The 21,366-nt window shown below is 42.3% G+C and overlaps 1 protein-coding gene across 5 annotated transcripts in view; it reads right to left on the bottom strand.

Annotated features, from left to right (window-relative positions):
• The window catches only part of GPD2 (glycerol-3-phosphate dehydrogenase 2), a 134,998-nt gene extending 115,436 nt beyond the window's left edge, over window positions 1-19,562 (bottom strand). Inside the window, exon 1 of one of the 5 annotated variants that reach the window (XM_007123705.3) lies at window positions 19,353-19,562. The gene's annotated coding sequence lies outside the window, so the exon portion shown is untranslated. Of the gene's footprint in view, window positions 1-2,760; window positions 2,778-19,085; window positions 19,311-19,352 lie in introns of those variants that run through there. The other 4 variants (XM_028478171.2, XM_028478167.2, XM_028478158.2 and 1 more) reach the window with 4 other exon arrangements.
• Window positions 19,563-21,366: the final 1,804 nt, after the last annotated feature.

Genomic DNA, 21,366 nt, shown 5'->3' with positions numbered 1-21,366 from the left:
CCTTAGGGCTTCCCTGGTGGCGCAGTGGTTGAGAGTCCGCCTGCCGATGCAGGGGACACGGGTTCGTGCCCCGGTCCGGGAAGATCCCACATGCCGCTGAGCTGCTGGGCCCATGAGCCATGGCCGCTGAGCCTGCGCTTCCGGAGCCTGTGCTTCTAAGAGCTTCCCTGCCTTCTAAGAGCTTACATTTGAATGGAGTTTATAGTTGTTTTTTTTTTTAAAGTCTAAACTATTTTGAATTTAAATATTTCAAAAATACAAATCACACTTTGTCTTCTCAAAAATATTAACCAGGAATTCAATTATTGATGACTTAGAGCCATCCTTACATACATTAGACTATGCTGCTAGGGTAATGTCCTCAGAACAGTTGAATACTATTACCTCTTTACTCAGTGGCTCCAAACCACACTGTTCCCATTTGAATTCTTCCTGTATCTGCTTTATAAAGTTTTCCTGGTTCTTCAAACTATGGGGCTGATGGTAATTTTCCCTTTTGATCTTTGAGCTCTCCAGATCACTTCTAACTTGTTGCCACTGTGGTCAGAAAAGTGAGAGCCAACTTAGCTAAAACTGTGTTTAAAATACAAATAAATAACTCTGAGCAAGGCAAAAGGAGCAACTCATTAGCATTCTAGCTTTTGGATTTTCAACATTCTGGCTCTATTTATTCAAGGGCCTTTTTCCCCCTTCCTTCCTTTGTTCTAGGTCAGTGGATCTTACCAGATAATGTCTTACCAGAAGTTTATGGTACACAGCGTGGATGAAACAAACTACACAGGTCTCCGATGAAGATTAAGAATTTCAAGCCAGATACAAGCACATAGTCCAAGATAAGAAAAAGAAAATTCTTATTTCATTTCTGCCTCATCTGAACAAATTCACATTACATATATGAAAAAAAACATGGCAAAGCTGTATGCTTCTGCTCTAGAAACAACTAGAACCTTTTTTCTGTGCTCTCTTGGATTTAAGGAAAAGATTACAGATAAATGGGCCAAAAAAGAAGCTATCTGCCACTCTTAAAAAACTTAAAAATTCATTGTTGGAAACTGGTTTATGAAAAATGCACTTACCATTGGTGAGGGAGAGATTAAAATTGTACACTCTAAGAAAATAATGAAAGCAACAGTTCAACAAAACTCAGGGAAGTATCACTGAAGGAACTACCCAACTAAGGAAGATGAAAAGAGGAGCATTCATTCCTACATGGATTCAACTCAGATTGACTGAATGTCTGCTATATCCTCCGCATTGTTCTAGGGGCTGGCAATATCTCTGCTCTCATGGATTGGGGGAAACAAAAAATAAACCTATAAACAAATTTAAAAATTGAGTACTTTGAAACTGACAAGTGCTATGAAGAACGTAATTAGGTTGGAGAGTGACTGGGGGTAGGAGAGATCTACTTTAGATAGAAAGTCCATGCAGGTTATTTGGCACAAACATAATTGAGGAGGAAGAGCCAGCCACGCAGGAATCTAATAGAAGGGCCTTCTACACAGAGGGGACAGGCATACAAAGACACACAGCAGGTGTACGCCTGGCCTCCACTGGACACTGAAAGGCCACTGTAGGGGCAGCACAGTGAATCACGTGGGCAGTGGGTTCCGGATCAGGTCAGAGAGCCAGACATGTGCCAAGTCACGTATGACTTCCTTCTAGCAAGGTGTTTATTCTGACAAGCTAGAGATAGAAAATCAGTGGAAGGTCCTAATCAGTGCGATGATACAATGGAATTTATACAGAGGGAGGGAGGAAAGAAGATTGACCCTAGCTACAGCGTAGAGGATGCTTTCCAAGGAAATAAGAGTAAAAGCAGTTGCTCTTTCTTAAGGACACCATTTCTTAAGGACGTAATGGGGAGAGAGAGAGGAAGAGTTAATAAATCATATGAGAAAATAGTAAAAAAAAAATGTAAACCACAATCAAAAATAGGATTCTGTAATAGGAAAACAAACACTTCAGAGATAATCTTGAATATAAATGTCTGCTGAACTTACACACTTGAAATACTGTTCCAGCCCATTCAGTCTAACAAGCTGGTAACAAAGAACAGAGTGTCAACTGAGAGAGCCTCTCAAATGCCAACAGCAGAGGTCTTTTTTATACTTCTATTCCCCCTTGGGCTAGGGTATGTTGCAGGTGACTTTCCCCCCCAGCAACTCATGATATCTTGAACTGATTTTGAACTCATATTGGAAAAGAACCCTAGGTCACATCTCAACAAGCTGAGGCACTCGGAACATTCCCCACCAACCACACAGGCAGGGCGCTAAAGAGCTGTGTGAAACTTACTGACACACTGAGTATAGAGGTAATAGACAAGAGAGACTGCATATGACTAATTACAGTTATTTATATTTATGGGTTTGAATCTCGAGGATGCCTGGCCTCTCCCCATTTTATTTCATAATTTTCCCCCTGCTGGAGACTGAAGAGCAAAAGTCAATTGCCTGAGTGTTGGCATCACACTGGAAACTAAAGGGCCATGCATTTCAATTCCAGCTCAAGAAACACTCTGGCTGAGCAGATGTAATTCACCAGACCCCAGTGGGCTACGCTCGCACTGTTGTCAGTCAAAGCACATAGCTGATGGAAATCAGCAGAGCACATTAGCAACTTATACTCAACAGCCTCTTCTCAAACATAAATTTTGAGATAATGTTAAGTGAAACCCAAAGTTAATCCAAAAAATTTAGCCCATAGTTGAGCCTGTGATTTTACCACAAGGCCGTCAGGACTTACAAAATGACTTACAAAATGGTATTTCTAATAGGACTCCTGTCAAAATGCCAGGTTCCAACATCCACGCAGCGACCTTCAGGCATGACCTCACCCAGTGCACTTGTGCCTACTCCCTTGGTCGTTAGTTTGGCAGCAGCAAGAGCGTGGCTTGTTTTTCAGGCTGTATCTTGAGGCTCTGCAGCAATCACAGGACAGGCAGTCAGCAACCGGAGCCAGACCCCCACCCTGCAACAATCTCAGCCTCAACAAAGCCACAAGAGTTTTCTGGACTTCAGATTCCTCACATAAAAGATTGAGATCATCTAGACATTTCCTTTTTCATGCATTGCTAGACCCCATAAGCCTGGCTTTCTGCTCTCCAGAGTCTCCTGCCATTTTTCCCATTCAAACTGGACCACAAGGGCAGGTCACTCACCAGGCCTAAATGACTGCCATCCTCTTGCTCCACTCTGACTTGAAAAAGCAACATTTTTATGCTGGTAATAATTATAAATGTCTAGAAATAAGTGGACAGCCTTAAGTAAGTTACACATTCTAGAATTTCTTGACTGCTTGGGAATTAATTCTTTCTGGGTTAATTACACTCTGAATAGAGATGGGGTAATGGGCAATAGAAAATTAATTATGAAGAGAACAAAAGTAGATAAAATAGTATCTGTGTGTGTTTCTGTTGTAAAGTATATGTGCACACACACACACACACACACACACACACACACACACACATAAAGGCTAGAAGGACATACCCAAAAATATTTAAAATCTCATCTTTGAATAGTAGGGTTGAAAGTCTTTTTTTTTTTTTAACATCTTTATTGGGGTATAATTGCTTTCCAATGGTGTGTTAGTTTCTGCTTTACAACAAAGTGAATCAGTTATACATATACATATGTTCCCATATCTCTTCCCTCTTGTGTCTCCCTCCCTCCCACCGTCCCTATCCCACCCCTCTCGTGGTCACAAAGCACAGAGGTGATCTCCCTGTGCTATGCGGCAGCTTCCCACTAGCTATCTAATTTACATTTGGTAGTGCATATATGTCCCTGCCACTCTCTCACTTCGTCACAGCTTACCCTTCCCCCTCCCCATGTCCTCAAGTCCATGCTCTAGTAGGTCTGTGTTTTATTCCTGTCCTACCACTAATCTCTTCATGACATTTTTTTTTCTTAGATTCCATATATATGTGTTAGCATACGGTATTTGTTTTTCTCCTTCTGACTTACTTCACTCTGTATGACAGACTCCAGGTCTATCCACCTCATTACAAATAACTCAGTTTCATTTCTTTTTATGGCTGAGTAATATTCCATTGTATATATGTGCCACATCTTCTTTATCCATTCATCTGTTGATGGACACTTAGGTTGCTTCCATGTCCTGGCTATTGTAAATAGAGCTGCAATGAACATTTTGGTACATGACTCTTTTTGAATTATGGTTTTCTCAGGGTATATGCCCAGTAGTGGGACTGCTGGGTCGTATGGTAGGGTCGTAGGGTTGAAAGTCATTTTTATTATCTTCCTTGTGTGTATCATTTTTTAAATTTCTAAAATGATCACATGTTATTCTTGTAATAAGAAAAAAAAAACCAATCTATGTGTGTGTATGTGTGAGTGAGAGAAAAGAGGAAAAAAAAAAAGAGCTCTAAAGAGCACCGTGCAGATAGATGGCTGACATTTCACTAAATCCCATATCATTTGACCACCACTTGAGTGATTTTCCTGTTACACAACTTTTCTCATCTTTAATGAACTAGATAGAGTAAAAGACCCACACAGAGAAGGAAAAGGATATTTTGCCTTTAGAATTTATTAGGACACTCTTGGAACAAGAACTAGAAAATGTCACAGAATTATCTACCTTATTCTGAAGAACAGTCTCTACCCTAACTGGGATGAATTTGCCTCGAGCATCTGACACAATAACTATTTAAGCCTGAGTTAAACTACCCCTAAACTAGTCTAGAATTTCTAGTTATTTCATATTACATGGTCTCAGGGATTTAAAGTTTACCATAACATCAGAAATCCCAACAACTAATCAAACCAGTGACTGCAAACCTGATCGAACTTACTGGCATTTAGTGTTCCCCAGGATTCAACTCCATAAACACAGAAACTCTTCAGCCAACAACACACCCAGGGGACCCCTCCACGGTGCCAGCCCTGAAGGAAGCCACAGGTACACGGAGAAAGCACAGACCATCCTAGACGGAGGCCAACACTCTCTCCCTTTCCCTGCCCCGTGACAATTCAGTGCTTACACGCAGGAACACAGCGACTCCCCTAGGCATAACTGGGATCCTTCTGTCATAGGGTGCTGTCCTTGGCATATTCAAACCACACCACTGACCAGTCAATAGAACATTCTCTGCAGGAGGTAGCCAGTGTAGGGGTCATCAGAGACCCCCCGCCCCTGGACTGAATTCCAACTCAGTCACTTACTAGCTGTGTGACTGACTGTGAGCTTTCGTCTTCTCATGCATAAAATCTCATCTGTTTCGCAACTTACATGGAAAATTTGAGATAATGTAGATGAAGTGTAGAAGTATATCTGCTGTCAACAACTCCCATTACTCATACGTAACCCGCAATGGGTCCCCACGCGTGCAGTGCTGAACAGGGCGATACAGATTGTGGTTAGAGAGAACGAAGGCAGCCGTAACCTAGCTTTCGCCCGAGCAGCACTTGGCTCTGACCAAGCAAGTGCACTTAAGACTCCCAGGTTGGGGAAATGAATCCTGTCAGTCATTCCCCTGGAAAAGAAAATAGTAGGCAGGTCTCTCCAGCATTTCTCTAGCATCTCTCCCCCAAATAAACATTCTTTTCCACAGAACGGATACCATTATTTGTGGAGCGTTCTATCAAAAATAAAAACCCTGTGAAGCCCAGCATCTAATGCAGATCTGACTCCAGGCCACAGGTCAGCTGTTCCAGAGGTCACAGGACGCAGCAGGCTCTTTTGATTTAGGTCAGGCTCTGAGCACATGGAATCCAATGTTTATAGTCTACCTCCAGTAGCTCAATTAGTCAGTGGATTTAAAACCGTCTCTGTAAGAGGCTTGATCTAAGGTTTGTGTCCTGAGTTAACCCAAGTCACTGGAAAAACTCTGACCCATAAGAGTGGTTTTTTGTCCTCTATTCAGAATATTTCCTGGTATTTATTGTTAGTTCAGAGAGGGTGAGGAATTGCTTTCTGGCTCTATCACAAACCTTGAACACCCTCTACCTTGGAAAAAAAATACTAACATAAAAACAAAATGCTACCAAAACAGTCAACTCTATGAGTCAATGTATTTTTAAAGAAACAGATATTTCTCAAGAATGTGTCCCTTCTTAGGATCATGCCCTTATCCCAAGATGTAAAAACATATACCATGACTCTGACTAACTACACAGCAAGAACCTAGGAACAAGAGTCATTTAAGTGCCCAAAGAGCCTTGTTTGGCCATTCATTCAGTGCATGCCAACCACTAGCCAACAGTCTATTGTATCCTCCAAACCACCTTTGCCCATGTCCACACAATGCCGCCCACTCCCCACAGATGCCTCCATCACCCCTCAACCCACCTTTGCCCTCTTACCCACCACTCCTAGTCCACTGACAACAAGGAGTGACTCACTCCTGCCACCTCATCTCACATTTGCTCTTCCCACCCTTTTCTGACTAGATTCTGATTGTTGATGTCTGATTTACAATTATCTCAATTCTTTGTTAAATATAATTAATCAGTTCATAGGATCAAGGGAACCAAGGTCTGAAGAGACCTAAAAGGAACTGAACATCCTGACCAAGGTTCCCAAAGGCTCTACACACCAATCCTGCAATTGTAAGCGGGCACTGGAAACCACCCGGTCAAGCATACCGAACCAATACCAGAAACCCACATTTGTTTGAGGTTCTTTGGGGGTATAACTGCAAAAGTTAACGATTACAACCCAACACAAAGCAATGACTATGGTGAACAAAATCAATCACTGGATAACTCAAATAAAAGTCACTCGGTGAAAGAAAAAGAACACAGGACTAAGTCTGCCTACTCACTAACTACATGGTCACCAATTTTCCTCTGCTTCGTCCTCTGCTTCGTCAGAAAATTTGCCTCCACTATTAAAGAAAAAGATGGTACACAAAATATAGTTTCTATTTTATAACAGAGAGGCAATATGTAAACTTAAATATGTATTGAGTTTTCCTTTATTCAACATATTCATTCAGCACCTACTGTGTTAAGACTGTGAGTAAACAAATGTGAATAATTTATAGTGTCTGTCTTTAAGGAACTCACAACTTGGAGAAGAAGATTCTAAAACAAATATGAGTGATACAAATAAGGTTTGGACTAGGGGCTAAGGGAGTAATTACCCATGGGGTTAATTAAGAGAGGAGGTAGGAAACATCATCAGGGCAGATTTGTAGAGAAAGCAATAATTAATCAAATGTTGAAGGTTCAACAGATCCAAGTGAACATGAGCAAAGACATGACTGTATGAATGAGTATTGCATTTTCAAGAACAAGGGGGTGTAATATGTATGTCTAGAGAACAGGGGGGTATACAATAGTTATAAGTGAGGAGGTGAGGAGACTGAACAGGCAAGCAAGGGTAAAATCTCTGGAGATCTTATGTGCCAGTCAAAGGATTTTGGTCTTTGTCCAGTAAGCAATGGATCACCAAAGAAAGCTTTTAAGCATATTTGTTGGCTACATACTGTGTTACAAGGACTGTGCTAGTAGGTTGATACATGTTATATTAATCCTCACAACATTCCTAGTAGGATGGATAGACACATTTGAGTTGAAAGACCATCCTCCCAATCCCCACTACCAGAAGCAGTGCTGGGAGATAAATTAAAAGGACACATGCATGTCACTGATCCTAGTGAAGACCAACCTCTTCCTTTGTCCCTAAATCTCCCTTCTTGCCTCTTCAAGAATTGTACTCCAACAGTTATCCATCACTCTCTCCTGTCTTCATCAGTTTTTCGTTTCTAGTTAATCATTCTAACATTTCCTCTCTACTTAAACTCATTCTATTACTCTCTGGTTCTAAGAAACCATCCCTTAACCAGTAACTTCTTCCAGGAACTTTTCCATTTCTCAGCTTCTCTTCATGACACAATTACTTGAAAGAGTTGTCTCTAAGCACTGTCTCTACTTCCACAACTCAATCCAATAAGCTTTCAAAAACATTTTAATGTCTCCTTTTAAAAACATTTTGAATTCTTAACTTCAGGGACACCACACCCTCCTGGTTTCCCTCCTACCCCACTGGCAACTCCTCCTTCTCTTCTGCATAATACAGTGCTCCAATGGCCCACTTCTCTATTTACACACTCTCCATAGGTAATTCCATCCACTATCAAATACAACTATATGCAAATAACTTCTAGCTCCATATCTTCAGCCAAAACCCCTCCCAGAATCTCCAGACTCCATTTATCCAATTGTCTAACTGACATCTCCAAAGGAATGTCTAAGAAGCACCTCAAACTTAGCACAGCCAAAACAGAACATTTTACATCTTCCTTTAAGTACATGAATTGCTTCTCTCCCAATTCTCCTCTTCTCAGTTTATGGCCCAGCTGCTCAAGTAAAAAATGTAAGCCTTTGTCTCAATTCTTGTTTCCTCTCCCCAGAGAATTAATCTATCAGAAAGTTCAGTCAACTCACTTGGTTGCAAAAACAAATCCTAAATCCACCCACTTCTTTCCATCTTTAACACCTGCTCATCCATACAACTATAATTCCTTAGTTGGGCAACTAAAATAGACTCTTAACTGGAGTCCTGCATCCAATCTTCCCTCCCCTACTTACCACAATCCAGTCCACTTTGTGTAGCCAGATCAGCCTTTGATAGCACACAGGCTCAATGGGAACAGCAACACTCACAAGGGGACAAAGTTGGTTCTTGGGGCAGAACGGTGAAAAATCTTACATATTATAATGAGCTGTGGTCCTCCAAAGCTCATCTCTACGCAACAAAATCTTATTTTTTATATTTAAGGAATATATTCTTGCTAGGGAAATATTAATTTAAATTTTTAATTAATTAATTTCAACTTAATTTTTCTTCTTGGAAAGACATAATGGAAAAAAAAAAGTTGAGAGACATTATGTTATAGCAAAACCAAACCATTTCATTTACCAGCACATAATCCTCCAATGGCTTATATAACCTCAGAAAGAAATCTAAATGCCTTATCCTGGCTTGTACAGCTCTATAGGATCTGGCCCTTGCCTACTTTTTAAAGATTCTCTTGGACACTACGGTAGGTTGAGTAGTAGTAGTGTAAAGATATCCACATCCTAAATCCTGGTACCCATGAGTGTTATCTTATATAACAACAACCCAAAAAAAGACTTTGCAAATGTGATTAAATAAAGGATCTTGAGTGGAGAGATTATCCTGAATTATCAGAGTGAGCCCCAAATGCAATCACATGTATCTTTATAAGAGGGAAGCAAAAGGGAGATTTGACACACACAGAAGAGAAGAAGGCAATGTGACCACGGAGGCAAAGATTGGAGTGATGCAGCCAAAACCTGATGAATGCCAGGAGACACTGGCAGCTGAAAGAAACAAGGAACAGATTCTCCCCTAGAGCCTCAGAAGGGAGCATGGCCTGCCAACACCTTGATTTTGGCCCAGTAATACTGATTTTGGACGCCTCCTGAACGAAGAGAGAATAAATTTCTGTTGTTTTAAGCCACCAAGATTCCGGTAATTTGTTTAACAGCCACGGGAAACTAATACAGATACCTCTGACTCTCACGAAGTTCTGGGTTTATTTACCTTCTTCTGCCCGTCAGATTCATCAAGAATACAATTAGGGTTTTGGTACCAGCTGTCTCCTCTGCCTGGAATGCTTTGCTCATCTCTGTACAGCTACCTCCTGCTCACTCAGGACCCAGCTCAAATGTCAGCTCTTCAGAGAGGCCTTCCCAAACCATCCAAATCCAAAATAATCACAGCTCTCATCAGCTCATACATCTCATCTTTATTTAATCATTATAATTTCTTCCCTGCACCCCCCAGAATGTTGCTAGGGCTCAGGGCAGGCCACCCCAAAATATGCACAATGGTATATTGATTATTTTGGATTCAAGTTCCTTAAGAAATGGTGAATGCAAGAGGGACAGTCTGACTCTCCTTTCTGTCTCCCTGAAACTAAGAAATAAATCTCTCATGTGAAAGGTACACTCCCTGAATCTGGAAGTAGGACACCCTTTAGGCCAGAGATAGGGAATTTGGGCAGAGATGCCTATATAAACAAACCTTGTTACTTCTTCAAGCCCAAACTCTGGTTAGGTTCCTTACTAATTGAGCACCAAAACCTAAATTTCTTTGTCCTGTCAATTCCTCACAAATTTATTGTTTCTTTGTCTAAAAATATAAAAGCTGTCTGCTTTGGCCACTTCTTATGTCCCATTTCAATGAGACCTCTGAGTGCATTAATTAAAATTTGTTTTTCTCCTGTTAATGTCTTATGTCAATTTTGTTACTAATCCAGCCACAAGAACTCAAGACAGGTAGAGGGGAAAATTTCCCCCTCCCTGACAATGTAAATGCTACAAGAGAAGAGACTGTATCTGTTTTGTACACCACTATAATTTTAATTTGTAGAAAAATGCCTAGCACATGTTAGGTGACTGATAAACTTAACAAATGAGTGGATGATGCAGGTGGAAGAAAGGATGGTGGTGCCCTTCAATGAGAGGAAAAACATCATGGGGGCGGGGAGGGGGAATTATGAGTCCTGTCTTGACTGTGGAAATATCCACTGAGTCTAAAATCAAGGAAGAGGTCTGGTTGGGGATGTTGATTTGAAATCATCAAAATCAAAGATATAGATGTACTTGATGGTACAGAGAACATCTACAATGAGAAGACAGTGAACTAAGAACAGACCCTGGGAATTACAACATCAAGGGGAAGAATCTGCAAAGAGACCCATAAAGAGTAGCCCAAAAGAAGAATGAAGTGTCACAGTAGCCTGGTGAAAGTTCAATTTCACAAAGGAGGGAATCAGCAGAATCACAGAAATTTCAAGCCATAAGCGCCTATGGATTTGCCAGTCGGGGAGAAACCAATAATCATAAAAAGAGCAGATTCATCTAAGGTAGAAGCCAAATTTTCAACAGTTGGGGGGTGAACGGAAGGTAATGAAGTAGAAAAACAACATATAAAATACTTTCAGGAAGTGTAGCTTGAAAGAAAGGAGAGAATGAGCATGTAGCTAGAGGGGAGTGAAGAGAGGAGGAATAGTTTTGGGTTTTGGTCTTGTTTGTTATTGTGATGGGAGAGTCTTGAACATTCTTGTAAATATTTAAAATGCAGGTGAACATGGAGAAACTTCATAGAGTAAGCTAGCTGAAGAAATGGGGGACTTAGAGTATTGGGGAAAGCATAAAATCTGGATAACTCTACCTCTAAGTTGGTAGTTAATGATGGAGTTAATATATTCAGATACAGGGAAGATGTGGAAAGGAGAACAAAATATTAAGATATCAAAATATTGACATGATATCTCTGTTTTCTCCGTATAACAGGAGGCAAGGACACTGTGAAAGGTACAGCCAACTCTTCACCAAAAACCCATAATCTCTTCCTCTCCCAGCCAGACTAGACTTTCCAGTCTCCCCTTGTTGATAGGTGTGACTGCACACCTGATTTCTGGCTGATGCTATGTGAGTGGAACTGTTACATTCACTTCAAGACTAAGTATTTAGAAAGTGGATATGCTTCTTCTCTTTCAGAGAAGCTGAAGACGCTTCAAAACAAAGTCCTAAGGGATGGCAGAATCACAAAATGAAAAAAAGGTTCCAGGATGCCTGAGTCATCAATTAGAGGAAAGCCATCCACCAACCAAGACTATGACATGATCAAGAAATAAACGTCTGTTGTGTTTGTGCTTTTATCTATTTTCAGATCTTTCTGTTAGAACAGTTTAGTCTGCTCTAACCACTAACGATCATCTTCTGGTCAAGAAACACACAGTGGGATAAAAGGCTCAAAGAAAATGCGGAAGGTTTGGAAAAACTACAGGGAGAAACAAGAAAAGATGCTGTCTAGAAACAGGCAAAGATAAAAGAACTGCCCTGTGGCTAAAGCTAGAGAACATAAATTTGTAGGTGCCTCCGGTTTGCATGATGGTGTTCGTTTTCCCACCAGCATTCACAAACCCAGGTGTAAGAGTGGAAAACGCAGACTGATACCAAGTTGCAGGTTGTTTCCACATTCATTAAGACTCAAGAGGATTTTCACAATGTCATGGTTCCTAGAAGTCAAATCAAAAGAAATATTGTTTTTCTCTTTCTGACTTACTTCACTCTGTATGACAGACTCTAGGTCCACCCACATCTCTACAAATGACCCAATTTCATTTCTTTTTATGGCTGAGAAATATTCCATTATATATATGTACCACATCTTCTTTATCCATTCATCTGTCGATGGACATTTATGTCGTTTCCATGTCCTGGCTATTGTAAACAGTGCTGCAATGAACATTGGGGTACATGTGTCTTTTTGAATATTAATGTATACATGTGCAATCTAGAAAAATGGTACAGATGAACCTATTTGCAGGGCAGGAATAGAAACACAGACGTAGAGAACAGACATGTGGACACGGTGGGGAAGGGGAGGGTTGGATGAACTGGGAGATTAGGTTTGACATAAATACACTACCATGTGTAAAACAGATAGCTAGTGGGAACCTGCTCTATAGCACAGGGAACTCAGCTCGGTGCTCTGTGATGACCTAGATGGGTGGGTTGGGCAGGGGGTGGGGAGGGAGGTCCAAGAGGGAGGGGATATATATGTACGCATATAGCTGATTCACTTCACTGTACAGCAGAAACTAACACAACATTGTAAAGCAATTTTACTCCAATAAAAATAATAAATTAAAAAAAATAAAGAAAAACATGGAAAACAAGAAAAAAAAAGGAATATTGTTTCAGGCAGGCATACTGTGCTATGCATTCAATGTCTGAACAAATTCAGCATCACTGGTGGAAACTGTTGACCCACAGCACCAAGTATTAGAAAGTGAAGTAGTAAAAGGCAAAGTTCAATGAGTCGAGCAGGGGAATCCAAAGTAGAAAAAAAAAAAGGGAGTTTCTGTCATACTGGAACATAACTGTGGCTTTGAGTAAGTCACTTATGTTCTTTGGAACTTGGTTTCCTCACTGATATAACAGGGTTCACTGTTGATATATGAAATAATGTGTGCAAAGTGCATAGCACAGGGCCTAGAAAAAGGTAATTGCTCTAAATGATACTTACCATTATTATTTATTATCAATAGTAAAAAGACAGCGTTAGGTTGGATCTTTAACCCCCTTCCTATTTAAAATTCTGTGAATATATATTTTTTAGATAAATATCCCAGCTACTTAATGGTGGGTTGGGATAGGGGAAAAGGGCAACATAAAGAAAGAGAGAAGTGAAAGGATATTTGTTGTAACAGATCCTATGAGCACAAGCCAGGAGGGCGAAGCAGGGAATGCAGCATCCTCCCAAGTGAATGCCACATCTGGAGAGGCTGAGAGAAAGGACATCCCAAACTCGGGGAAGTAAGAGGAAAAGTTCGGCCAGGTCCAGAGGTGAACAGAGCCCACTGACCATGACTGACTTCCCCTTGCAAGACTCAACAAGAGCAATAAAACACCTCGCGCTTTTATGGCTTTAAATTCAGACAGTTCTGCTACCTTATTTTACAGAGGAAGAAATTGACAGGTGCAGAGACTGACCAAAGCCACAGGCAGGTGGCTAAAATGTGACTTCAGTGATGCACAGAAGTAAACACTTGCCCAGCCCCAAAGCTCTTTCTACTTAGCCTACATAAATGGTCCCTAAGGTTTTGTCCCCTTAGAATCCAGAGACCTTTGACATAGCGACAAGCTAATTTTATCAGTCATCTTGTTATGAATTAATTTTCTGGATTCTTTCTTAAGAGCTTGGATTAGGTAGGCAGGTGGGGAAAAGGGAGAAGTTAGTGAAGAGAAGGGAGCCCTAAGAGCCCTGACAAAAGTGACTCCTTAGCAGATCTTAAATGACCTCCTCATTTGCAGATTCCTCCACTGATTTTCTTCACAGATTGCTTTTATAACTTTGGTTCAAATGCAGCAATTTCCTTTCCTCCTCCTAAAACAAATATCCTTTAGATATAAGAACTGCCAAATGTATAGGGAGAAAGGGAGACCTGAAAAAAGATAAAGATTCAGTTTAACTGATTATCTGAAATGCATCTGCCTGTGTGTTACCTGCTATCCAATCACACCCCAACCATTTCTATCACTTATTCTTGGTAATTAAGGGATGAGTGAATTATGAGTCAATCATTCATTCAACAACTATTTACTAGGTGTCCCCACATGCAGGGACTTGGGTTGGGCACATAAGGTCTATAAAATTGTATAAGATCCAGCCCTTGCTCTGCATGATCTTCTGCAGGAAAGGAAATTATACATGTTTTCAAATAATGACCATACACAGGAGTAAATGAGATACTTATGAGTGGCATAAAAAGAGTAGTTGAAGAGTTTAGGAAATGTACAAAACACTTCTGACTGGGGTAGTGAAGGAAAGCGTCACAAAACTGGTAGCCTGTGGTCAGGACATTCAAGGATTGGTAGGATTTTAAAGAGGTAAAGTTGGCTAAAAAAAAAAGAAAAAAAAAAGAAAAAAATAAAATAAAATAAAATAAAGAGGTAAAGTAGAAGGAAGAACATTAGCATAGGGGCAGCAGGAGGAATAAAACAGATCTAGAGAATTTCACGTAGTCCAGTTCGACTGGATCACGAGGAAGAGAAGGGCAGAAGTTTAATATTGGGGCAAGACCGGAAACGTCCATGAATTCAAAGATAAATATTTAGAATTTAATGCAATAAGGCAGAGTGACCCACGGAAGGGTGGAGCAAAGAGTGATATGATCAAAGCAGTTCTGATATTACCGCAGCGAAACAAAACATCCTTTCTTTCTTCAGTTTAAACAAAAGGAAAACGACTTTTGAGAACCTAGTACTCTGAGCCGTACTATTTTCATCACTTTTCAAATACAGGTAGAAATTCACTGTGTTTTATTGAAACTCATAAAATCCCAATGAAAATGTTCCTAAAATGTTTACCTTGAACATCAACTTTTGTTCCTAGTGTGAATAACCAACCAGACTTAGTGGTCACTGGTGCATATGAGGTAAGTAATAAAGCTTTCTAAGCATGTGTCAGCGAGTCATACTCGAAGACCGTGTCATTTGACAGTAGCAGCTTCTAGAAATCTCATTTTCAGAAAACAGCCTCACTGTTATAATTTGTGGGGTTTGAAGGATATAGGTGGATAATCAAATATGAAATTCCGTAGAGGATATATCACTATTTAAAGAATCTGAGGCTAGAAAAATCTAAATGAAACAGTCATTGCTCACACTTTAACAGTACCTGACTGCTACAGAATAAAGTACACTAGTAATCATTTCATTTTGCCAGAAAAAGTAAAAGATATCCCCAAGTAATGCTTTAGAGTTTTGTTAATACATTTTGTCACAAATTTTTACTTAGGAGGGCAACATTTTCTATTAGTTAATTTTTTCCCACTAATTTTAGTGAACTAACAGAACCAGAGCTTGACCTAATTAAAATCAGAAACAATGTTTTGTCTGCTGCACAAATCAGAAACCTTATTTTAAAAGAATCAACAGAAAATTTTCAACTGAAAAATGGGAAATAAGAACACAGATATGATATAGGAAGAAATATTTAACCCAAAGAACTAGTAAGAACCGCCAAAAAAAGGTGAAAATCCTGGGAAACAAGGGGGAAAAAAACCAAAACAAACAAACAAACAAAAATGGTCACATTCACGTCAGGACAGAAAATTAGAGTTCTAGACAAACTCTGACCACAGTCATTACCTCAACATCCTCAGGTATTCAAACCATTAGCTCCTCAAGCTTCCTTTTCCTAAAATGTTCCCAAGATCAATCCCTGGTCAGGTAATATAGGAAGAGGTCTAAAGTTGTTCGACATTTCCTGGCTTGTAGCCACGTTGGCCCTTGTCTTTCTCACTTGCAGTTGAATCTGATCATCTCTCCCCCCACCTACATTTCTTTCCCCCGTCATGTCAACAATTCTAAAACAAGGAAATATACAACACACCCTTTTATTAACTTCTTCTTCCTCTATAAAACAACTTCCAAGTTGCCTTTTTATCTCAAAGGTGATGAATCCTGATGGAATTTCCTGAGTATTTTGAAGAGCATCTAAAACCACTTTTATAACACCGTCTAAAATTAGCCAGTAGTGGGGATCCCAAACTTAATGACTAGTAATTTTCCCCGGAAACTTCAGATGAAAACGATATCCTATTATATACAACTGGAGAGAGTAAAAGGCAGGCCATCTGACACTTTGTTTTAAGCAAGGGTGTTAAAAGTGGTAAGAATGAAAAGTTATAATTTTTAACTCCAATCCTGGGCTTTAAAACTTCAGAGACACAGTGAAAAGTATCATTTACTTTATGTACAGAACTGTATTGTAGGTTTTTAATATGCTTTTCCATAGAAAGTTTACTTTTGAAAGTATATGATTGTTTGGCTTTTTAATACACTGAAGTACAAAATAGCAAACATTCTTGAAACAAAAATGATCCGCTGTAATCTTCAGGAAACTTTAAGTCTCTCTGTTGCTGAAGTGACATTCTCTTCACCACAAAATTGTCTCCAGCTACTTGAGCGCATGTTAACCTCTCCCTTCCATAACCATTGGGTACAGGACTATGCAAGATCTTACACTGGTCTGTAACTGTTCAACATCTATACGTTTTACCTTGTTAAATGAACTCTAACCTTCTCAAAAGCAGGATAACCATATTTTTCTTTATCTTGTTACTATATAATGCTGCACAAGACTACAGAAAATTTCATTTAAGAAGTCAAGTGGGGCTTCCCTGGTGGCGCAGTGCTTGCGCGTCCGCCTGCCGATGCAGGGGAACCGGGTTCGCGCCCCGGTCTGGGAGGATCCCACATACCACGGAGCGGCTGGGCCCGTGAGCCATGGCCGCTGAGCCTGCGTGTCCGGAGCCTGTGCTCCGCAACGGGAGAGGCCGCAACGGAGGGAGGCCCGCATACCACAAAAAAAAAAATAAAAATAAAAATAAAAATAAAAAAAATAAAAAAAAAAAGAAGTCAAGTGTTACAGACATTTGATTCCTAATGCTCTTTCTAAAGTGTTGTTTCTGTACTTAGGACAACCTAGTGAGTCTGGTTGTTGACAAGTAGAAAAAAAATCAAGTTCTGGAAAACCTGAGCAGAAACTTCATCACATTAAAAAAATAAAGAGGAGAAATTAGTTAATGATCTGGAAATTGTTTCCTGTCTCTAATAACCATAGCTGCCACTAACTTCCCCCTCCCCCCTCCTTCTATCACACACACCAAATTAACGGGGAAAAAACCTGGATAATTCATTCACAACATGCAAGAGCTAAATTATCCAACGATCTGCATTCTTTCCCCAAGTCTTCCCTTTTTGAATATAAAAAGTAAACTATATAAGAAAGAAGAAAGTAATATTTTGAAGTCTACTACCTGAAAGGAACATCACTAGTGATTGTATGTGTTACATCATATATTATTATCTACAAAATGTAGATAATAGTAGTGAGACAACTGAGGCCCAGTGAGGTTGAATAGTTTTCCTAAAGCCAAAATCTCTGGTTTTCTTCCCCCACTACATCCAGCTAGAGTTTGTCCCACAGTTTAGTCACTCATTGAGAAAACTTTTATCACAAACTAGTCACCACTCTAGGTACTGGAAATACGAAAGTGTGTGAGGCAGCCCACACCCTCTCACAGAATGTACATTCTAGTAATGAAAGCAGAAACTAATAGCAAATGGGATAATTCGAGAGTTATAATTATTCACCAATATGACTTATGTACAATGATAGTCAAATATTTCTAAACATCTCTGAGATTAAATAGTTACCAAAACAAGAGGGGAGGCATTGACGATTGGTCCTCTTGTCAATTACTGAGCTAAGCCATTGTGTCTTTTAATAAATCAGAGGGAGAGAGAAGGAAGCAGAGTATTAAAGCTGCTCAGAATGTCTATAAAATAAAGTGACTATGTGAGCTATCAGAATGGACAGCTCCAACAATGCTGGTTCTCAAACCCCAAATTCCATCTTTATCCATTATTACTAGGGTACCGCTGCATCATTTGACGAGTTGATTTGGAAAAATCAAGGGAGTGTTTAACTTGACATAATCCCCCTATGAGAAACACAGGAGGGTTCCAACATCCTCATCATAAGGTTCCCCAGGCTGCACATGGTATCCGTTTAGCAATGGCATCCGTTTAGCAATGGCATCCAGCACTCAGTCCATGGCCAGCAAGAACTGTGGCACTCAGAGACTAGAGTGGTCAGTAGCTACCAGGAAGTGCCAGGCCCCCGTGTGGCAGTCCCCATTACCCTCCACACTCCAAAACAAAACTTCACATCTATTAAACTTGGGAACGTATGCAAAATTGTTTTGTTTTAAGCAATGAGGACTCAGTGGAACCTACTGTTCCATCCCATACCTATTTACACAAGTACAAAAGTTGACTAAATTAGTTGTCAGCTATTTCTATAGCTGTCCCCACCCTTTCCCATGATATTTATAAAGTGTTGCGTAATTTGGGTTGGCCCCGTCACTAAGAAAACTTGCATATGTAAATTTCTTTGGCACTCCTGAGGAGGGCAGTTCCCGGAGTGAATGCTCCCCCTTAGAAGATGGAAGGCAGTCTAGAGGTCAAGGGCTCCAGATCAGCCCTTCAGTCACAGGGCTATACGTTCCTGCCAAAGCACGCTTCAACTCTATTTTTGACGCAGAAGTTACTACGTGGAGAGTAGGGTCTGTTTTAAGTTCATCAGGGTACACCTTCCATTTCCTCCTAAAACTGTCACACTCCAGCAGCTAAGATCTCAAAGAAGCCTCAGTCCCCTTCTAGAATCTTTCCCTCCCTTGCTTCAGAAGGGAGCAACAGTCCTTCTTTTTCAGACGAGCGGCATCCACAAGCCAAAAGTTTGCAGCAAACTTTCATTTAGACACCAACCCTCACCCCAAAGTCCTGCCACTTAACCAAGGAGGCAAAAGTATTCCACCCCACCGCCCTGCTCCCGGTACGAATGAGCCCACGTTCTGTCGGGGCGGAAAAATTCTAAATCTTTCCCCAGATTCTGCCACCACCCACACCAACACTGGACTCCACCCGGTCAGAGAGGGACCACCCCCCGCCCCAGAACCCACGGGGCGGGAGCACGGGGGTCTGCCGGGAAGCACACACCTTAGATTGATCCTCTCGCGCGAGGGGAGAGAGGGCAGAAGCACCCGTTTCCGCGGGCCTGGGCGGAGTCTCTGCCTCCCCCGAATCAGCGCCTCGGTCCGGATACTCGCAGCGAGGCGCGCGTGGATGTCACCCCCCGAACAAGCAGGGCGACTGTAACCCGACGCACCAGAGCAGCCGCGCCCCCGCCTCCCCCGAAACTCGCTCCTCCCGCTCCCCTCCCGAGGGTCTACCCCGGCGGCGCGACCGCCACATCCAGCCGGATACCTCGGGCCCAGGCTCCGCCGACCCAGCGGGAAGCGCGGAAGTGGAGGCGGGGGACCCGGCCGGGAAGGCGGGGAAGCGTTGCGAACCAGCGGGCAGAGAACGAGCGAGGTCTCCGCCTCCAAATGAACATGAGTAGACCGGGGCGCGGCGTGTGCGTGGCCCTGGCCCCGGCCCCAGGCCGCAAGTCCTGCCCGCGTCCTCGCCCGGCCTCACTCCAGACCCTCCGCCCCGCCTCGCCAGCCGGCTGGCGGGCCGGGAAGCCTCGGCGGGGCTAGGCCGGGGAAAGACGGCGGAGGTGTCGGATTTCCTCCGCCCTCCCCCTTGTGGGCCGCCCTCGCCACCTGCCCAGGAGACAGGAGATACTCGTCCGCCTGCACGCCGGCGGGGCTGGCTTACCTGATTTCTCGTTACCCGCCCCCGAATCTGGCTTCCCCTATTCGGCAGGCAGGCTTCCCTGGGCCTAGAAACGCGTCTGGGAGGCAGGCGGACCCCTGGGACCCCACCGTCAGAGCCCAAAGCCTTCGCCCGGGCTCCCCCCGCGCGCTCTGGAGGCGTGCCCGGCCGCCTGACCCCTGCCTGAATGTCAGCGAGAAGACCCGCAGGGAAGACCAAGCCCAAGCTTCAGGGGGTGGGATGCTGAGCACGGGCTCCTCGGGCCCAGCCTCGTACAGGTGGGGGGAGGGGAGAGCCCAGGCAGCAGAGCAGCAGGCTTCCCAGTTGCACCCCCAGAACCGACCCTGCCCACTGAGCATGCCCAGCTCACTTGTTGGCACTAGAAGTGCTAGGCGAGGCCAAGGGGGCCCCAGGAGGACGCAGATGGGGTTCAAATTGACTCATTTCTTTAAGGTCTTTCCTCCGAAGATCTCTGGGAGCTTTACACGTAACGTTTCTACTGTGGTATTGGAAAATACCCAGGGAAGGGTTGGAAAGGCCGTCCAAAAAAAGGCAGCCAAGGGGTGGGTTTTTTTCAGCCAATTATTTATTGTCACTAATTTCTTTAAATACCAGATAATTATTATAATTGACCCAGAGGAATATGTAGTTTCATTGGGTCCCAAACTCATAGTAATAGGAGACCAGCCTATCCAATGGGTAGTCTATCCAGTGGAACAGCAGGGCATTGGGGCGGGGGCGGGGTGTGTTAAATGATCAATGCTAGGTCCCCATCCCCACACCAGTTGAATCAGTCCGTGGATGGAACCTGGAAATCTTTATATTTTAAAACTATGGGTGTCAAAGTGTAGCTGGGGGAGCCAGCATCACCAGAGAACTTGATAGACATGCAGATTCTCGGCTTCACTCCAGACTACCTGATTCTTAAACTCAGGCCAGGGGCCTAGCTGATTGAACAAGCCCTTCAGGTGATTCAGGTGCACACTACAGCTTGGAACCACTGTTGAAACCCTCCCCCCACCCCATGATCCACGTGAGAACCCAGGCAGGGTTGAGAACCCCTCTAATAGACCATTGCTTTCACATTTTTTCAAATCCTAAACATTTGTCTAGAAGAGCAACACGTTGCATAGAAAAGGAGTAATCTGGCAGAACTGAGGTGCCAGTCCTGGATTTTCTTCCCACTCATTCTCCCAGGACAGTTCAGTGCTTGGAAAATGGAGACAACATATTATTCACTTTTGTACCTAGCACAGTCCCTATAACATAATAGATGTTCTATAATTGTTTATTGATATGAAATGAATGCTCGGGTGAACAGTTTGTTCCGAGCCCTATTATGTCTGCTGTTTATTTTCCCCACAAGTCCTGGTCACCTTGCTAGCTAACAAGCCAGCAGGGATTCAGTTCTCATCAGTAACCCATGACCATCCATGATGGTCCAATCCAAGTCAGACCCTGACGGAATAGGACATGGGAGGAGGTAGAGAATTTTGAGGTGAGAAAACTCAGAAGCACTGGACATGTTTTCACTTGCCAAGGCTGGGGCGCAAAGCAACCAAAGGAAAGCAGGAGGACCCTAGGCATTGGTGGAATTCAGGAAAGGTATCAAATGAAAAAG

Source organism: Physeter macrocephalus, chromosome 2 (assembly GCF_002837175.3).
Source record: "Physeter macrocephalus isolate SW-GA chromosome 2, ASM283717v5, whole genome shotgun sequence".
Lineage (NCBI taxonomy): Eukaryota > Metazoa > Chordata > Mammalia > Artiodactyla > Physeteridae > Physeter > Physeter macrocephalus.
The sequence above is the reverse complement of the archived record's forward strand: the minus strand, read 5'-3'. Positions and strand labels throughout refer to the sequence as shown.